At 37.0% G+C, this 17,232-nt stretch overlaps 1 long non-coding RNA gene across 8 annotated transcripts in view; it reads right to left on the bottom strand.

Moving 5' to 3' along the window:
- Positions 1 to 17,232, bottom strand: part of LOC139076785 (uncharacterized) — a 143,009-nt gene that overhangs the window by 24,729 nt on the left and 101,048 nt on the right. For 5 of the 8 annotated variants that reach the window (XR_011528735.1, XR_011528741.1, XR_011528734.1 and 2 more), the window contains one exon: positions 5,750 to 5,859. This is a non-coding gene — a long non-coding RNA (uncharacterized lncRNA). Of the gene's footprint in view, positions 1 to 5,749; positions 5,860 to 6,983; positions 7,140 to 17,232 lie in introns of all 8 variants that reach the window. The other 3 variants (XR_011528738.1, XR_011528736.1, XR_011528740.1) reach the window with 1 other exon arrangement.

The raw sequence follows: 17,232 nt of genomic DNA, 5'->3' as shown, positions 1-17,232 counted from the left end.
TTTTGGGCACTATATAACAAGGATCCCTGTCCTTCCAACTTTCAATAACATACTCCCCTCTTCATTGTCAGCCTCATTGACAGTGCCCTTAATGTCCAGATATCTGCCAATAATCTGCTGCTCATAGCTATCTAGGTATTTTCTATCATGTTTATCAAAATTCCTCCCACCTCTGCCCATAGCCTGGTTTCAAAGTCACTCATGGATTTTTAGGGATTACTTTCCTTGTACCGTGTAATAAATTACTACAATCTTAGTGGCTTAAAAACATCATGTATTTATCACTTCACAGTTTCTGTGGGTCAGAAGTCCAGGCATGTTGTAGCTGAGTCCTCTGTAAGGCCATGGTCAAGGTTTTAGCCAGGGCTGTAATTTTCATCTGGAGGCTCAACTGGGGAAGAATTCACTTCCAAGTTCACTCAAGCTGTTGGCAAAATTCATCTTTTTGTGACTATAAAACTGAGGGAGCTAGCTTCTTGCAGGTTATTGACAGAAGGTCTTCCTTAGCTCCTTGCCATCTGGGCCTCCTAATATGGCCACTGATCATTTCAAAGCCAACAAAAGAGAAAGTCTCTAAAGCGAGTCTGTTGGCAAGACAGACAGGTTACTATACAATGTTACATACTCACGGGAGGACTCCTATCACCTTTGCCATATTCCATTGGCTAGAATCAAGTCAAAGTTCTCACCCACTCTCAGAGAAGAAGATTATAACAAAGGCATGAACATAAGAAGGTGAGTGTCATAGGTTGGATTGTGTTCCCCCCAAATTCATATGTTGGTATCTAACTCCCAGTACCTCAGAATGTGGCTGCACTTGGAGATAGGGTCTTTAAAGAGGTAATTAAATTAAAATGAGGTTATTAGGATGGGCTCTAATCCAATGGGATTGGTGTCCTTCTGAGAAGGCGAGATTAGAAGAAAGACATGTGCAGAGGGAAGAACATGTGAAGACACAGGGAGAAGATGATCATCTACAAGCTAAGGAGAGAGGTCTCAGAAGAAGCCAACCCTGGCTACACCTTAATCTCAGACCTCTGGAATTGTGACAAAATAAATTTCTGTTGTTTTTCACCCAGTTTGTGGAATTTGTTATGGTATCCTTAGTAAACTAATACAGTGGGGTCATTGGGGGTCACTTTAGTGTCTATCCTCCACAATTGGAGACGTTGATGGTGGTTTTAAGACATAGTCCTAAGGAGCACTTGGTGTTCTTCTGAGGTGCCTTAGAGTCCTTCCAGCAGGTGGAAGAGCAAGCATATGGGGCTCTAGGGCTCCCAACCCCATTTCAATGAGTGAATTCCACTTGAATCTGTTGTATATATTGGAATTCTACCTACTGAGAATTTTTCAAGTTCAAAAAAATCTCTGTAGTCTTATCCGATGTGTCTTATCCCAGGAATATATTCCTGTATGGAAATTTTATTGACTGTTAAAATAGCACTGGACTAGTATTTAAGAGAGCTAAACTCTGATATCCACTCTGATATAAGCCAGTTTGGGAACTTTGAACAGGCCTCCTAAGCTCACTGACCTTTTTGTTTCTTCACCTAGAAAATTAGGAGTTTGGACGAAACGATTCCAGATTCCATTCCATCTCTCAGTAACGCAAATTACAGCAGTTTATAAATTTTGTTGTTAATCACTTTGCTTCCATTTCTACACTTACAGGGGAGAGATAATAAGATAATTCTAGGAGCCAGCCTAGTGGCGTAGTAGTTAGGTTCATGCACTCTGCTTCTGTGTGGCCCGGGTTTGCCAATTTGGATCCTGGGCACGGACCTAACACCGCTTATCAAGCCAGGCTGTGGCAGGCGTCCCACATATAAAATGGAGGAAGACAGACAAAGATGTTAGCTCAGGGCCAATCTTCCTCAGCAAAAAGAGGAGGATTGGCAGTGGATGTTAGCTCAGAGCCAATCTTCCTCAAAAAAAAAAAAAAAAAGATAATTCTATACCATACGAAGTTTGTTTTGCTTGATCAATAATGACAAAGATTTCTGACACTTGAAAGCAGTATATATATTTGTACTGAAAAAAAACTTGATGGTATTTCTCCAGCATTAGAAAGATGTGTGAGAGTTACATTTTGAGCATTGATTGTAGTTTTTATTCTTGATTACATGTCTTTGAGAAAGGAACTGAAATTAGACAGAAGAGACTGGGTATTCTCATAAGTTCTGTGAGTGTAAAAGAGTCTTCCCAGCCAATTTTAAAAGAGAATATTTTTATCTTAAACCATATATAATAGTTTTTACCTCTGTGTTTTCAGAGATGAATTTACATAGCTGAGATGTTGTTTTTGTGTTTGTGTAAAACTAGTGACAAATTAGAAAGTGAAAATAAACTTTTGTTCAAATGCCAGGGACCTCATCTGTATTTTTATTGCTTTGAGCTTTTTCACTCACCGATACAGGATTTGAATCAATGAATAATTCTTTATCCTCACACCTGTAGTCTGAACTTGCTGCCGTAGTTGACAATGCGTAATTTTGCTCTATTCTGTCAAAACTCAGCCCAGAAACTAAGAACATGTTCTCCTTCATTCATCGTAACATTCTAAAGAATTCATTTCCTTTAGGCGATGGTTCAAAATTTGAGGTCAGCATGAGTTTAAAAACTTTCAATGCTCTTTTAACTCTCGGTTGTCACCTATTCTGATTCTTCTGTCTTCAATTCCCACAATGAAGGTCCCTGAACAGAACTCATCTGAATACTGAAAAGGCCGTGTTTCTAAAGCTATAGCAGGCTGGCAGGAGCTGCTCCATTCAGATGAGCTCTCTGATGTACAGGTGAGGCAGCAACTATATTGGCAGCATTTGCTGAATTCTCCAAGCCCACGGGGGGGCAGGATTCCACCTGGTTGGGATCCTCTCCTGGAGTAAACTCGGGGACCAAGCTTTCTGAAATGAAATGGGCTGCAGAGGAACATCCCAAAGTGACAGCAGATTTTGTGTTCAATGACCGTCTGGTTTTCATTATCTTGTTCTCAACGAAGAATTCATCCAAAGAACAACCAAAGAAAAGCAATGTATAAACCATGTCAACTCCCCCTTGGATGAATGTGTCACACTTGATCCGTTATCTAGTGGTGATTGTGTAAAGGTGGGGAAAGGGGAGAGGAAGAAGTACAAAAAGGAAAAGGAGGGCAAAAACAAGAGATGGTAGGAGTAGGAGGAAAGCAATGTGTCAGCTCTTCAGCTGTCTCATTATGCAGCTCCTCACACTCACCAAAGACGTAATTCATCCTGCAGGTGCAGACATTGTTGGCTTTCTCATGGACTTGACGGATGGACCAGATGTATGTTCCCTTACCCCAGATGCTCTTTAAGAACACCGACCATGAGATAGGGGATTGTGTGCACCTGAATCAGCACAATCACTGAGCCTTATTTGTCTCATTTCTTGTTTAAAGAACCAGTAGTATTGTGCACAGAGCAACAAAAACTAGACAGAGGGCTTTTCTCTTTTAATATAGAAAAATGGCCAATCTAAACACCTTTTGGAGTCACTTCTTTATAACTGCCCCTGAGATAAATACGACACGACCGGCCTGATTACTCACTACCAAGAGACACATTAGTGGACAATTATCAGAACACTTGGCAACATTGCATCCTGTAATAAAATTCATCCATATGTTTTCTACAAGGTTTCTAAGAATTTAATATGGATTTTTCTAGTATAAATAAAAAAAAAGATTTTTCAAGTCATGTGAATAGATAACATAGAAATGGGAACGTTCATTCTATCTGAATGTGTCCCCTTCCCCTCCCTGCTCATTAGCTCCCACCACCTTCAAGGATTCCAAAATCCGAACGAAACTGTTGCTTTTTGGGTTGAAGTTCCATTGACTCTTGGCAAAAAGCAACTTCCTGGTTCAAAGAAAAAAGACTTATAAAAAAGCTCACAAGGCTTCTTAGACATCAAATGGGTCTTACGAAACCACATTTTGATGAGCTAAGTGTAAATGAATCAGAAACACATGGATTAAATTTCCCTTGAAATACACATGGGTTTGAAAATTAAGGAAAAAGTGTTTAGCCAAATGTGTTTTGGGTTTCCTTGAACTGAAAACATTTGAAAAAAGTTGAGGCATTTGCTAAACCCTAATACACTGTTGTGTTTGCTCAACCCTCCTCCAGATCAATTAAATTTCCACGAGGCTTCCTCCATTCCCTTGTGGTTTGTCTTGTCACCTTTGTCTTGACACATTATAGACCAAACTAAATTCCCATTGAAAAAACAGACTGTTGTTCATCTACTTAAATATGAGGGAGCTATTAAAACACCCAGTGAATCAGAGACATTAAGGGGTGGAAAAGCACCCATTAGGTCATGAATTCTATCCTGAGGGTTGGAGCACATGCACTCACAGCTCTCTAGTGCTTTATCCAGTGTAGTTTTAAATGTCTCAAGTGACAGGACTTCCACCACCTCCCTTGGGAGAGTATTGTGCATTCTAATAGATTTTGCCATTAGGAACTGTGCCTAAGTGTACAACAGAGGCACAGTGGACTGTCTCGGAGAAAAAAAGGTATTGTGGAGGGTTAACTCTTTCACTACTCCATATCAATCACCTGTAGCATGTGCAGCAACTTACTTTAGCATTTCAGTACTTATGAATGTGCTGTGTTATATGTGTACCTCACTAGTTTTCATTTCAAAAATAGCATTTGGTTAATGGGATAAAATTGTGCCTATTTTAATGCAAGATAAAGCTTCACAATTAACAGATACAACAGAATAAAACTATAGAAAGTCACAAATATATTCTCTTATTTGATATTATTTTAATATTCCTCAAAAATACATGACTTTGAAAGTCTTGAGATTTTTATTAATCAGGAAATGACATCTAAGTGTCACCAACTGGAACCTAAACACACATACTACCTGTATATATATTTTATTACATATCTTCTCCCAAAACTGCCTTCCTTCTGCTGCTAACATCTTTTCTTTAAACCTCTTCACAGCAAGTTGAACTTATTTTCTATTTCTACTGCTCCTAAGGAAGGCAACACATTTGTTGGAAAATATCTATTTGTCTTTCTAGATAAAAAGGAAAACCTAGCTTTCAATATAACTAACATGTTTTCGGAGGTCTTATGGCAGAGTTTACATTAATTTGCTCCAGTTCTCATTCTACTTACAAATGAGTTATAAGTCACATAATGACTTACATGGCCTGTCATACTGCTACTATGCTGACCTTTTCAAGATTCTGCATTGTGAACAGCTGACAGGCATACCTCTTCCATGCCAGTTATTGCAACCTATAAAACTTAACCAACGAAGCGACAAGAAGACTCAGGTAAGGAGAATGGGAAACGGCATGACATTCTTGACTTCCCTTTTCAATCTCTTTCAGATATGGGGTGGCTTTTCATGTTTCACACAATCTTTCCTTTTCGTTTTAAAATGAGCATTTTCTTCTCCTTTCACCCTGTTGCTCATATTATCTTGCCCCTCCGTATGCATTTCTGAGTTGGTCATACAAAAGAAGTCCTCTGTTAGGGTATGGAGTTGAGAATTTTGCATCTCAGTAGCTCTCTTTTTTTTTACTATTTTAAGATTTGAGGGGAAGGAGAGATTGAATTGAATAAATACGTTTCAAAATTCTACATCCATTTGATTATTACCACACTTTCTCACGTTAAACTGTCTTTCTTAAAGACATTTTAAACAGTATTTAAAGCTGAGGACTTGCCTTTCGATTAGGACATCAACACTGAATGACACTTACCTTTAGCAAATAGAGTTGGGTCATTTTCCTCTCTCAATTACGCCAAAATGAGAAGTTGCTCTCCCAGACTGTTTACGTTACTATACAGCTTCGGTTACCATCGTCTTTTCCTGCAACAGATGTAGGTTTCCGTTTTTAATTTTTCCTTTAATCTTTTCTTAAAAGTCGATCCTTATGGCCCTTTAATAAGTGTGACTCTTCTCTGAATTTTTTCTAATGGATTCCCCTTCTCTCTTAAGAAGATTGCTGTTAATATTTAACAATTTTGAATCTCTGTTTTTAAAAGGGGATGTTGGATTCTTAGTTTTTAGGCTGGTTTGAATTCAAATGCACTTTTCCACAGCAAAGACTGAAAAGCACACATACGACTGCCATTTGATGGCAGCCAGGACCAAAAGGGGGCAAACCGCTGTTTCTTTCTTCTTTAAAGTTATTCGATATTAAAATAATTACAAGCACAGAGTAAGAACAATATTCTGAATCAAGTTACTGAGTTCCGTGCTCTACTCTGAATTTGTTAAGTTTCTGCGTAAAGGGGTATTTATTTTACCATCTAGAAAATGCTTTAAATTATGTCTCATGTTCAAAAAGACTGAGAAATAAAAGGCTCAGTTCTTCAGGCAGAGCTAACCTTTGAGATTATGGTAAGCATATGATGCCTGCTGCCATATTATGGCCACTAGCTTCTTTTTTTCATTATTGGCAAAAGTGAAACCAGATTCAGTAACGCATTCAGTGAGATGCCTTCAACTTACTCAAACTTAGGGAAGTCTGAAAATCTATCAGAAGGAGCTGATGGCGAGGCTGTGCTCAACTAAATCCAAATGTGCATGTGTACTTTCTACTTGTTCTATAATGGATACCTTTAAATAAAAGTCACTATGTAGATCATCTTATTAAGCACATCAGATGAGTCATTGTCTGAGGCGGAATTCAAACGCAAGATTTGTTTCTTGACAGTGATTTTATTCTATCTTACAAATACATGTTATTTCAAAAGGAGATATTAATAAATCCTTGAAAGCCAACATTTTCTATGCAATGATCATTTCATAGACATTGGGAAAGAGAGAAAATATTTATAAAGCATTTAGCGATGAGTAATTCACAAGGAAATAATTATAAATACAAGTCAAACAAATTGGCAATTGTTTGCATTTCAAATTAGAAATCACATGGAATGAAGCCTCGCTCTGATTTGCCTCACGAGCATCTTAGGGAACGCTGTTCCTACCTACGTTTGTGAGGCTCACATGGAGGTCTAGCTGATAGAACATTCGTCTGAGGGTCTGGATTTCATAAAGGCTTTCCTGGCTCTATCAGACCTTGCTGTGTGGCCTGGTGGAACGTACTCTGGATTTTCTCTATTTCAGTTTCCTCATCAGGGCAGCTGGGAATTAAAAGAAATTTTTTTAAAAATGTTAAAGATCTTAATAGTAAGAATGCTACCAATTTAGTAGGACCAAACCATGTTTTTCACAACAACTGTATTTTCCCTAAAGTCACTGATAGCCTGAACAGCCTCAATTCCATCTAGACTTTTCAGAAAATCCTGCATGTCCACTTAAGAGATGAGGAAATTCAGCTGAAGAGATGACGAGACTGAACGAAGGCCACTATGGGTATCAGAAAAACTGGCTAATGCCTTGTTTATAGAAGTGTTCAACAAATATTACTTAATATGATCCTACAGTGTCCCACCAGATTAGCCACAGACAGACATTCTTTCTTTATTAACTCCTTAAATGATATTGTCAGCATTATCTGTTTGTTTTTATCCTATATGTAGCGTCAAAAAGCAAAAAGGCAAAGATTTTAAGTCTCCTCTCAGTAAGCATGCTAAGAAAACCACAAAATCCTCAGACTTAATTATATTCACAGCTAATAGAGTGAAGAACAGTGAGTGACTGGGGAGGGAGATAGGTTAGCGTAAGCAGACAAACTTGTACCAGCCCTAAATTAATTTGAAATTTGGTGTTTCCCCACACACAGAAAATCCAATAGTAAAATATAAGTTATATAAAAATGCATACATGACTAATGCAATTTGTGGTCATGCTTTACTCTGATCCATGCATGATCCAGTTGATCCATGCACAGACAGGAATAGCATTAACTCTGGTGCAGGGGGGATCATGTTCCCAGGTTTGCTTGTAAAGTCCAAATTCACACTTGTCCCTGTTTGCTGAAAGCATTGCCCTAGATTTTTTATCGTCAAGCAATGCATTATTATTAATAGTTGCATTCAATAGGTCAGGATGGTTTGGTAGAAGTCCACATTTCAGTCATTCAGCCACTGAATACGTATATTTCCTTTAATGTCTTGGGGCTTTTTTTGCCTTTTGTCATAAGCAAAAATTTTTAAAATGGAAAGTTAAAAATTTCGTTTTAAAACTTTCACAATAAAACTTTTAATGAAAAGTTAATTATTGAATTTCTGCTTGCCAAAATAGAGGATGAACTTTTAACTTGCACAAAATACTTGTTGACATTTATTATCCACTATAGGGCCTGTAATGATACCACTAAACACATGAAAACTCAGACACAACTCTTTTGAAGAAGCATCAGCAGCTACTTCAAAAGTTACCAGTTGTTTATAGACAACTCTGCCAAAGATGATAATTTAACAAATGTAGCTAAAGAAGGTAGGCTCTCATATTACTCTGAAAGCAAATCTTTTTATTTAGATCAAGTTAATGTTCTTCGTTAATTTTGCTTATGCTGAAGTCCAAATTTTCTTGTGCATATAAAAAAAGGAAAGTAATAGCTGCTATTGACTCTATTAGCAGAAGAACTTTGCAAATGGTTAAATGACGTTACTTTTATCATTGTTATCAGATGCTTCAAACTGACAAGTTAATTCCACTGGTAGTTTAATTTTTTGATCTCATTTATAAAATCAAAGCAAAGATTAGGGCAGTTCATTTTGCTGAAATGAAACATCTGGCATGGAATATTTAGTTTAAAAAGATCAAAAATAAATAAAATTATTTGTTTTCATAATGAACATAAATATAAATATTGATGAAGAAAAGTGTCATGTTAAAAAATATTCTTACTAAATTAGGAAACCTACAGAACAGAAATATACTTGGTATTGGCTGTGGTGAACACTTAGTTTATACTTTTGTTTCCAAACAAACTGAAAATCTTGAGTTAAAATAGAAGTAGCTGTTGTCAGAATTTACAATTTTTTATTTCTGCACAGTAGGATGGACTAAAATACAGATTTTTTTTTGTGATGAAGTTAATGGTGAATAATTTTTTTAAAAAAACAATGTGGTAGTGCATGCTTTCTCTTTTCATTGTCCATCAATAAATATATTTCAGAAATGTTTTATCCTTTGAAGAGCTGCTTAATAAGTAAACTTAAGTATTCTAATATGGTATTAAAACTCTTCTATAATTTTTATAACTATGTGTTAAAACAGAAGTAGAAAAAAACAATCCTAAAATTTGTATGGAACCACAAAAGAGCCTTAACATCTAAAGCAATCTTAAGAAAGAAGAACAAAGCTAGAGGCATCACACTTCCTCATTTCAAATTATATTACGAAGCTGTAGTAATCAAAAGAGGATGGTACTGGCATAAAAACAGGCACATAGATCAATGGAAAAGAATATAGAGCCCAGAAATAAACTGACGCCTGTATGGTCAATTAATTTACGATGAAGGAGCCAAGAATATACAATGTGGAAAGAAGATACAGTGTGGAAAGGGGAGTCTCTTCAATAAATGATGTTTGGAAAACTGGATAGCCACATGCGAAAGAAAGAAACTAGACCACTATCTTACACCATACACATAAATCAACTCAAAATGGCATAAACATGAACATAAGACCTGAAACTATAAAACCACTAGAAGAAAACATAAGGAATATGCTCCTTGACATTGGTCTTGGCAAGGAGTTCTTGGATTCGATCCCAAAGCAAAGCAATAAAAGCAAAAATAAACAACTGGGACTACTTCTAACTAAAAGCTCTGCACAGCAAGGAAATCATCAACAAAATAAGACGACAACCTATGGAATGGGAGAAAACATCGGCAAATCATATATCTGATAAGGGGTCAATTTCCAAAATATGTAAATAACTCGTGTAACTCAATAGCAAAAAAAAAAATCTGATTTATAAATGATCAGAGGAACTCAATACATATTTTTCCAAAAAAGAAATAAAATGGTGAACAGGTACATGAAAAGATGATATCACTAATCATCAGGGAAATGCAAATCTAAACCACAATAAGACATCACCTCACTCCTGTTAAAATGGCTATCATCAAAAAAACAAGAGGTAAGTATTGATGAGGATGTGGAGAAAAGGGACTCCTTGTGCACTGTTGGTGGGAATGCAAATAGGTGCAGCCACTATGGAAAACAGTATGGAGGATCCTGCAAACAGAAAGAAATGAAAATTTATGCTTATAATAGCAAAGGGCAAATTGAGGAATTTAAATGATGAATTCTCAAACAACATGCACTATTTAATTTTTAAATTCTAAAATTGTGCTGAAAAATCTTGACTCATGGGAGAAAAAATTTGGAGGTCCTTATTTTAACTGAAAAAATATATACAGCATACTGAAATGGAAAAAAATTAGAAAACCTACAGTTTTACAGGATTTAAATATGGCAAAGCATTCAAAACAGTCATCATCGTTAACTTATTTGAAAAATGTAGTCTTACAAAAAGAATTGTTAGATATTGGTGAAAGGTAATGTAAATAAAACAAAAAGCCAGTACCTGTGAAAATAGACAGTACTATATATGTATTTTTATGTTAAAGAGAATTCAGATTAAGAATATTTCCTCTTTAGTAGCATTTACCATTAGCTTATGAGGTACTACAGTATCTGTTAACAGATCATTGTCTCATTTCGAATTATTATAGTCCATAGAGAAGAGTCAATTGAAGGCATCAACAATTTCAAGTTAATTAATCAGAAAAAGGGACTTGGAAGAATGTTGCAGGTAATTTTACGAAGAAGTTAAAAATAGAAAGCCTTTGTGATGAGATTCACACTCCTCTGTAAGTTTATTTAAAAACATTGAATTGTACACCTAAAATTAGTGAATTTCAGGGCATATAAATCAAACTTCAGTAAAGATATTCAAAATCAAAACAAAAACACATTGAAAAACAAAATTTGTTCTAGGGAACAAAACCAGTTACACAATAACACAGACAAACTAAGAAAACTGATTAAGTTCATGAAAATTTACCAAAAATAATTATTCTACTTACATTCCTTCATAATATTCAACAAACAATAAAAATAATTTTATTTTAATTTATATGAATGTATGTTATTTCATCTTTTTAAGAAAAAGGTTTTTTCTTTTGGTTTTTTTGGTGAGGAAGACTGAGCCTGAGGTAACATCTATGCCAATCTTCCTATTTTTGCTTGAGGAGTATTGTCCCTGAACTAACATCTGTGCCAATATTTCTCTACTTTGTATGTGGGACGCCACCACAGCATGGCTTGATGAGTGGTGTGTGGGTCAGTGCTCCAGATCCAAGCCAGTGAACTCAGGGCCACCGAAGCAGAGTATGCAAACTTAACCACTACATCACTGGGCTGGCCCTGGAAGTTGTTTTTATTATTATTATTTTTTTTAATGAACCACTATCATTTACAAGGAAACTTTTTCTTTGATCAATAAATAAACCTTTCAAAATAATCTATAAACTTTAATGCTTTTAGCATCCCCTTTCACTCCTTTTTTTTAAAGATTTTATTTTTTCATTTTTCTCCCCAAAACCTCCCGCTACATAGTTGTATATTTTTAGTTGTGGGTCCTTCTGGTTGTCCTATGTGGGACGCAGCCTCAGCATGGCTTGATGAGCAGTGCCATGTCCGTGCCCAGGATCCGAACCGGTGAAACCCTGGGCTGCCTAAGCAGAGCGCTCGAACTTAACCACTCAGCCACTGAGCCATCCCCAGCCCCTTTCACTCTTAGAAATATCCTGTTTTGGATGATACAGTTCATGCTTATACTATTTGTGCGATACTTCATGCTGAGCACTGTTCTAAGATTTCACAAATTGTGATTCTTCTAACCCTCACAACAACTTTATGAAGCAGGTTATGATGGGAAAACTGGGACCTTGAGAAGTGAAGCCACTTTCCCAAGATTGCACAGGTAACAGGTGATGGCACCACGATCCTCACCCAGGAAGTTTGGCATGCAATATATTGTATGTTATTTTATTCTATCAATGTTTTTAAAATTTCTTTAACTTCTCTAACATACAAGTACATATACATACATATCATACTCAATAATTATATATATATATATCTTTACTCTATTCATCATTTTATTTAAGCGAAATAATAACCTAATAAAATGACACTTTACGTTACTTGTGATCCAAACATTTGAATTATCTTGTTTGAATTAGATCTCTGTTCTTTTTGCTTTCACGTAAGTGCTTTGTTTTATGTTGCACTCATTGCACCACAGGAATTTCTTTAAGAGATGAAAGATGGAAGAAGTGGAGAGAATGATCTCTCTCTTCCAGTGAGTTTATATAGTGATTCTATGACCCTGCAGTATTGAGTCGAACATGCTATTTTATTGGGAAGACTAATTTTTCTTGACTATAGAAACTGTGGTGTGGAGGTTTGGTTCCTTTGCGTTTGATTAATTGGAAGTTGTTATTAAGGCAAGTAACAGCTTTACTTGAATCTTCATTCTTTGAGGAAACATTGATGATTTCTTTATGAATGGCTTTCTGATAATCTTTCTTGTGTAGTCATTCTTTGCATTTTATTCCAAATACAAGCACCACTTGGGCTCTTTTGGGAATGACTACCCGGTACTAGGCACGTACTCACAGCCTTCTCTGGACAGTATACAGACTCTCCACAGAGGTGTGGTTTGATTTGGTCCACATAGAATGAGCAGTATGCAGCTATATGGAAAAGAGGTGAAAGAACCTACTTTTAGTTATTCCATGTGGCACAGAAGATTTACATATTTAGGTAATCTTTAGAGCCATGAATAGAAAGGTCACTTGAGATTGGATTATAGAAGTCCATTGCCAAACTAATTAATTAAATTAATTAGCAACTTTTTAGTGAAAAGTAAAAGTGGTAACTATAATGCTAAGCAGATTCATCGTACAAGTACAGAATGGAATTGGAAACCAGAAAAAAAGGAGTGTGAGAGTCTTCACAGTGCCCTACTCCTGAGGGATCCCAAGTGAGTGACATGTTAATTGGTTTCTACTAGGATAGACCCAGGAACACAGCTTACCAGTATAAAGCTTGTCACCAAGATTGAAAGTTAGCACAAGGCAGGAAGAGAACCTGAGGTTTACATAAAATCGAGAAAAGGAGATGGGAATCAATGCTTGCAGTGGTGAAAGCACAACAGTATGCATTGCTCTATTTTGATTCCTCATGTTTAATGCTTCCTTCATTGACACGGTATGAAAGGTGACTGACCAGCTTTGCAGAGGTGAGGTCACCTAGGCCAAGGGTCCCTGAACACCAATCTTTGGACCCTGTTAGCCTGACTTCAGAATAGTTGTCCTGGGGGCCAAGGACTGAAAGGCAAGTTAAAAACCCAGATTTCTGGTGTCTGATCCCACAGATTCTGGCTCTGTAGGTATATCTGGGATGGGGCAAGGGAATCTGTTTTGCTCTTGTTTTATTTGTTTTGTTGTTGTTGTTGTTGTTGCAGAGTATGCCTGAACCGAGAGATGTTACCAGGTAACGCCTTCCTAGATGGTAGCTGTTCTTAAACCTCAGAGTATATTAGAATCACCTGGAGGGACTTGTTAACCCAGATCACCTGAGAATTTATAGTTGCGTCAAGTTCCCAGGTGATACTGATATTTCTGGTTCAGGAATGATAAATTGAAAAACGCTTGTGTAGAGTGGTTACATACTCAAATACCTATAAAACCTAAACGAAAATATATATTTGCATGAATCAGACTGAGAATGAATAGTAAGAAATGAGTGGTCTATATGGACTAGAGAGAGCATGTCTAACCTAAATATATTTTTAACATAGCTTCTTTTAAAATATTCTACTGGCTAGCTGAAAGTTCTCTGAGGGAAAATTCTGCCCTATGCCCTTATATGTGTAATTTCTAGCTCTGTGAACTTAGACTGAGCGTGGCTTTCTATAAATGGGGGAAATATCATTCATTCATTTATTCAGCAAATATTTATTAACTCCCACATGCCAGGTACCGTTTTTGGTAGATGCGATGTATCAATTAAAAAAATTTAAAAAAACCCTTGCCCTCATGAAGAATTGTATATAGAACCAACCCACTTCTTCATATTTAGTTTAAAATTGAGATACAAATAATCTTAAGATCTGCCTTACTTATTAGTTAAAACTCCCACGAATGCAATCACTGAATATCAAACCAAAAATAAATGTCTTAAGTTTCATAATCTCTAAATAGGGTCCAAAGAAACCCTATGGTCATTTGAGTAATTACCTATCCACTCCCAACTCTCTATATTTCCATTGGTCCATGGATCTCATCACCATTTCTAATGAGCACAATTTCATATATTTCTTCCCAATTTTTCACATAGTACTCTGGATATCTTTGACTCAGCATTGCTATTGTAGATTCTGAGTCCATATGCTGATAAACACTGGGCTAAGTATTTTTAATGAGTTATTTCTAATCCACACATCAAATCTGTAAGGTAGATATTCTCTTCACGTTATGAATATGAAAACAGAGGTGAAGAAGAGAAGAATAAATTTGTTCAAGCTTCTAGAGTAGCCTTATAAACCAGAAGTCCATGCCAGATTAGTCTGACTGAGATGCCTATATTATTTTTCTAGCTTATCTCTTCAAGGCTTCTACAAAGTGGTTTTCTTTCTTCTTCTTGATCATGCAGAGTAACTCTAATCCTTTTTTGATAAGTCTATTATTCATGGTACCATTGACTTAAGACTTTTCTAAAGGTAAACCTCATTTCCCACAACTGTTCCTCACGTGTGGTAATTCCTACTGCCTTTACTTGCCTTGTCACAGTTCCTTGCAAACGGGTCCATCTGGGGCCCACAGGGCTGACTGCACTCTCCAGGTGTTGTGTGTGCAGATTCAAGTGGATTTGCACCATTATTTCCCTTATTCTAGCACATTGCTTCTATGAATACAGCCTCCGGGTCCATCAGCCTTTTTGGCAGCCACATTACTGTTGACTCCTACTGAGCATATTGTCAACTAAATGCCTAAGTCTCTTTCACACATGCTGTTGCTAAGTCGTATCACCCCCAATCCTACTTTTGTGCACTTTGTTTCTGAATCCAAGTGTAGGGCCTTACAATTATTCCTATCAAATTTAATCATATTAAAAGACCATTTTTCCAGACTTTTAGCATTTTTCAATATCTTTTAGCATCTGTTGGGGGGGATGGAGAATAGTCGGGGGAGATTGTGAATCTACCATTTAACTCAATGTTAGAGACTTAAAGTATTTATGTTTGCAAATCTAATCAGATAACTTTTAATCCATATTTAATTTATTGGTAAATCTCTTAACCGAGTAAGACTTGCTACAGATCACTGGAAACTTCTACTCAGGACAAAGACATCGGCCCCAAGGCTGATGGATCTTTTGGGCTATAGCCTGAGCGGTGCCTCTCAATGTTCTGAACCCAGTATGTCCTCCACTGCTATGTGGAGCTTGTTGTGTTCATATATAGGCTGAGAATAATTGCAGAGAATTCATGAGTTGATGTTCAGCTGAGCTCAGGTAAGCAAAAAGTTATGAACACCCTAAAGCAATCAAACTGTTGCTAGGTTGTTCACTCAAACTACATTGCCACAGACACTAAATCCCAAGACAAATTAAAAAGCTACCAAACCACGGGAGCATAAGAGGGGATTAACACTGTATAATAATTTAGTCACCAAAAAAATCACTACCTGTTTAAAATTATGTAAATATTGTGACTGCATGAACTGCAAAGTTTTTACGTGAGGGCAGAGATGAAAACCGCATTTGAAGAGAAACAAAGCTTTCTGTCTCTCTTCATCCCTTGGCCTTACTCTCTCCTTTGTCTCTTTTTCTCAACTCTTAGACAAATACTAAGCAACCTAAAAAGAAAGAAAAAAGGCAAAAATGTTCCATGCCAGATAGTTTTTAATCTTCTTCCTCTAACAGCTTCCAAGAAACTAAAAAGGGAAAAGTGGAGAGAGGAGGAAGATAATCAGGGTTGATTGTGAATCTGGGAAAAGTCTCAACTATGTATTGAGATACACAAAAATGAAATATGAAAGATCACAAGAGAGGAAATGAATAACCATTTTGCCCATTGCCAGTGTTCGGCTCCCCATTCTTCCAGCTGCGGCCGATGTTTCAGCTTCGCCCTTCAGATCTGAGTTAGAAACACATGCAAGCAACTCAGCTGCTGCGCTTTCTGGGACTGTAGTTTGCCTTTCTTTAGAATGCCCTAAAGATAGCATTTTTAGTAAACATACTGTCAGGCTGAGGAAATTTCATCAGGGGGGATGTAACCATTCTCTCTGGTAGGAAAGACTTCTCCACCTGCAGAGCGTAAACTATTGGAAATATAAAAAGTTCTTTTGGTAGCATCAGCAGCCAAAAAAAAAAAGTGCCAGATTCAGCTCTCCAAATACTTTTCTCATCTCTGCAGAGGATTCATGTAATGGGCTGATGACCGTCGTCTTCATAGTATGTCCTCTGTACTTAGCACAGTGTATGGCACAGACCAGGCATTCAACAAATATTTGTTGACTAAATGGATGAACTTTTGCTTGAACCATCTAGGATGAATTGGTTCTTTGGCATAAATAAGTATGAGCGGACACTCAAGGAGCAAATATTTATGTCGTCTTGGGCAGTGGACATTACCAGGTAAGGAATTCTGTCCGCATTTATAGTTGTTTTGTGGGTGGTTTTCCAAATATTTGATTGAATTTGTCAGGCATTTCAATCGGGATAGAACATTCCATAACTGAATATACAGAAGTTCAACCTTCCCTTGAATCCTGAGAGCTTCTCACTCAGTTGATTTGATATGGGACCCAAGAGTTTGTGTTTTTCACAAGTTCCCAGGTGGTGCCGATGCTGTTGGTCGAGAGACCACACTGTGAAAACCACCGCGCTAATCCAACCCCTACATGACAAATGAGAAAACTAGAGGAATAGTAGGGATAAAGTAACAGATTATTACAGTTGCTAGAGGAGCACCCACATCCTCCCTCCAGCTGAGGCATATTTCTATTTTCTCATGGCCTCTCCAAGCAAAGGCAGCGAGAGGAAGAACAAGGGCAGGAGGGGGACCTTAGTGCAGTAAAAGCAGCACCAGCAAATGAGGACAGACCTCATGTGAAACTTGTGGATTAAATAAAAAGTTTTCACTTGTTTTAAAGTTCTCCAGGGGAAAGAGAGAGGTTCCATAATCTCCCTTGCTAACTTCTTCCACATCTAAAAACATTATTCAGAACATTCCTGCTACGA

Source organism: Equus przewalskii, chromosome 17 (genome assembly GCF_037783145.1).
Source record: "Equus przewalskii isolate Varuska chromosome 17, EquPr2, whole genome shotgun sequence".
Lineage (NCBI taxonomy): Eukaryota > Metazoa > Chordata > Mammalia > Perissodactyla > Equidae > Equus > Equus przewalskii.
Note: the sequence above shows the minus strand (reverse complement) of the source record. Positions and strands in the feature narration are given on the sequence as shown.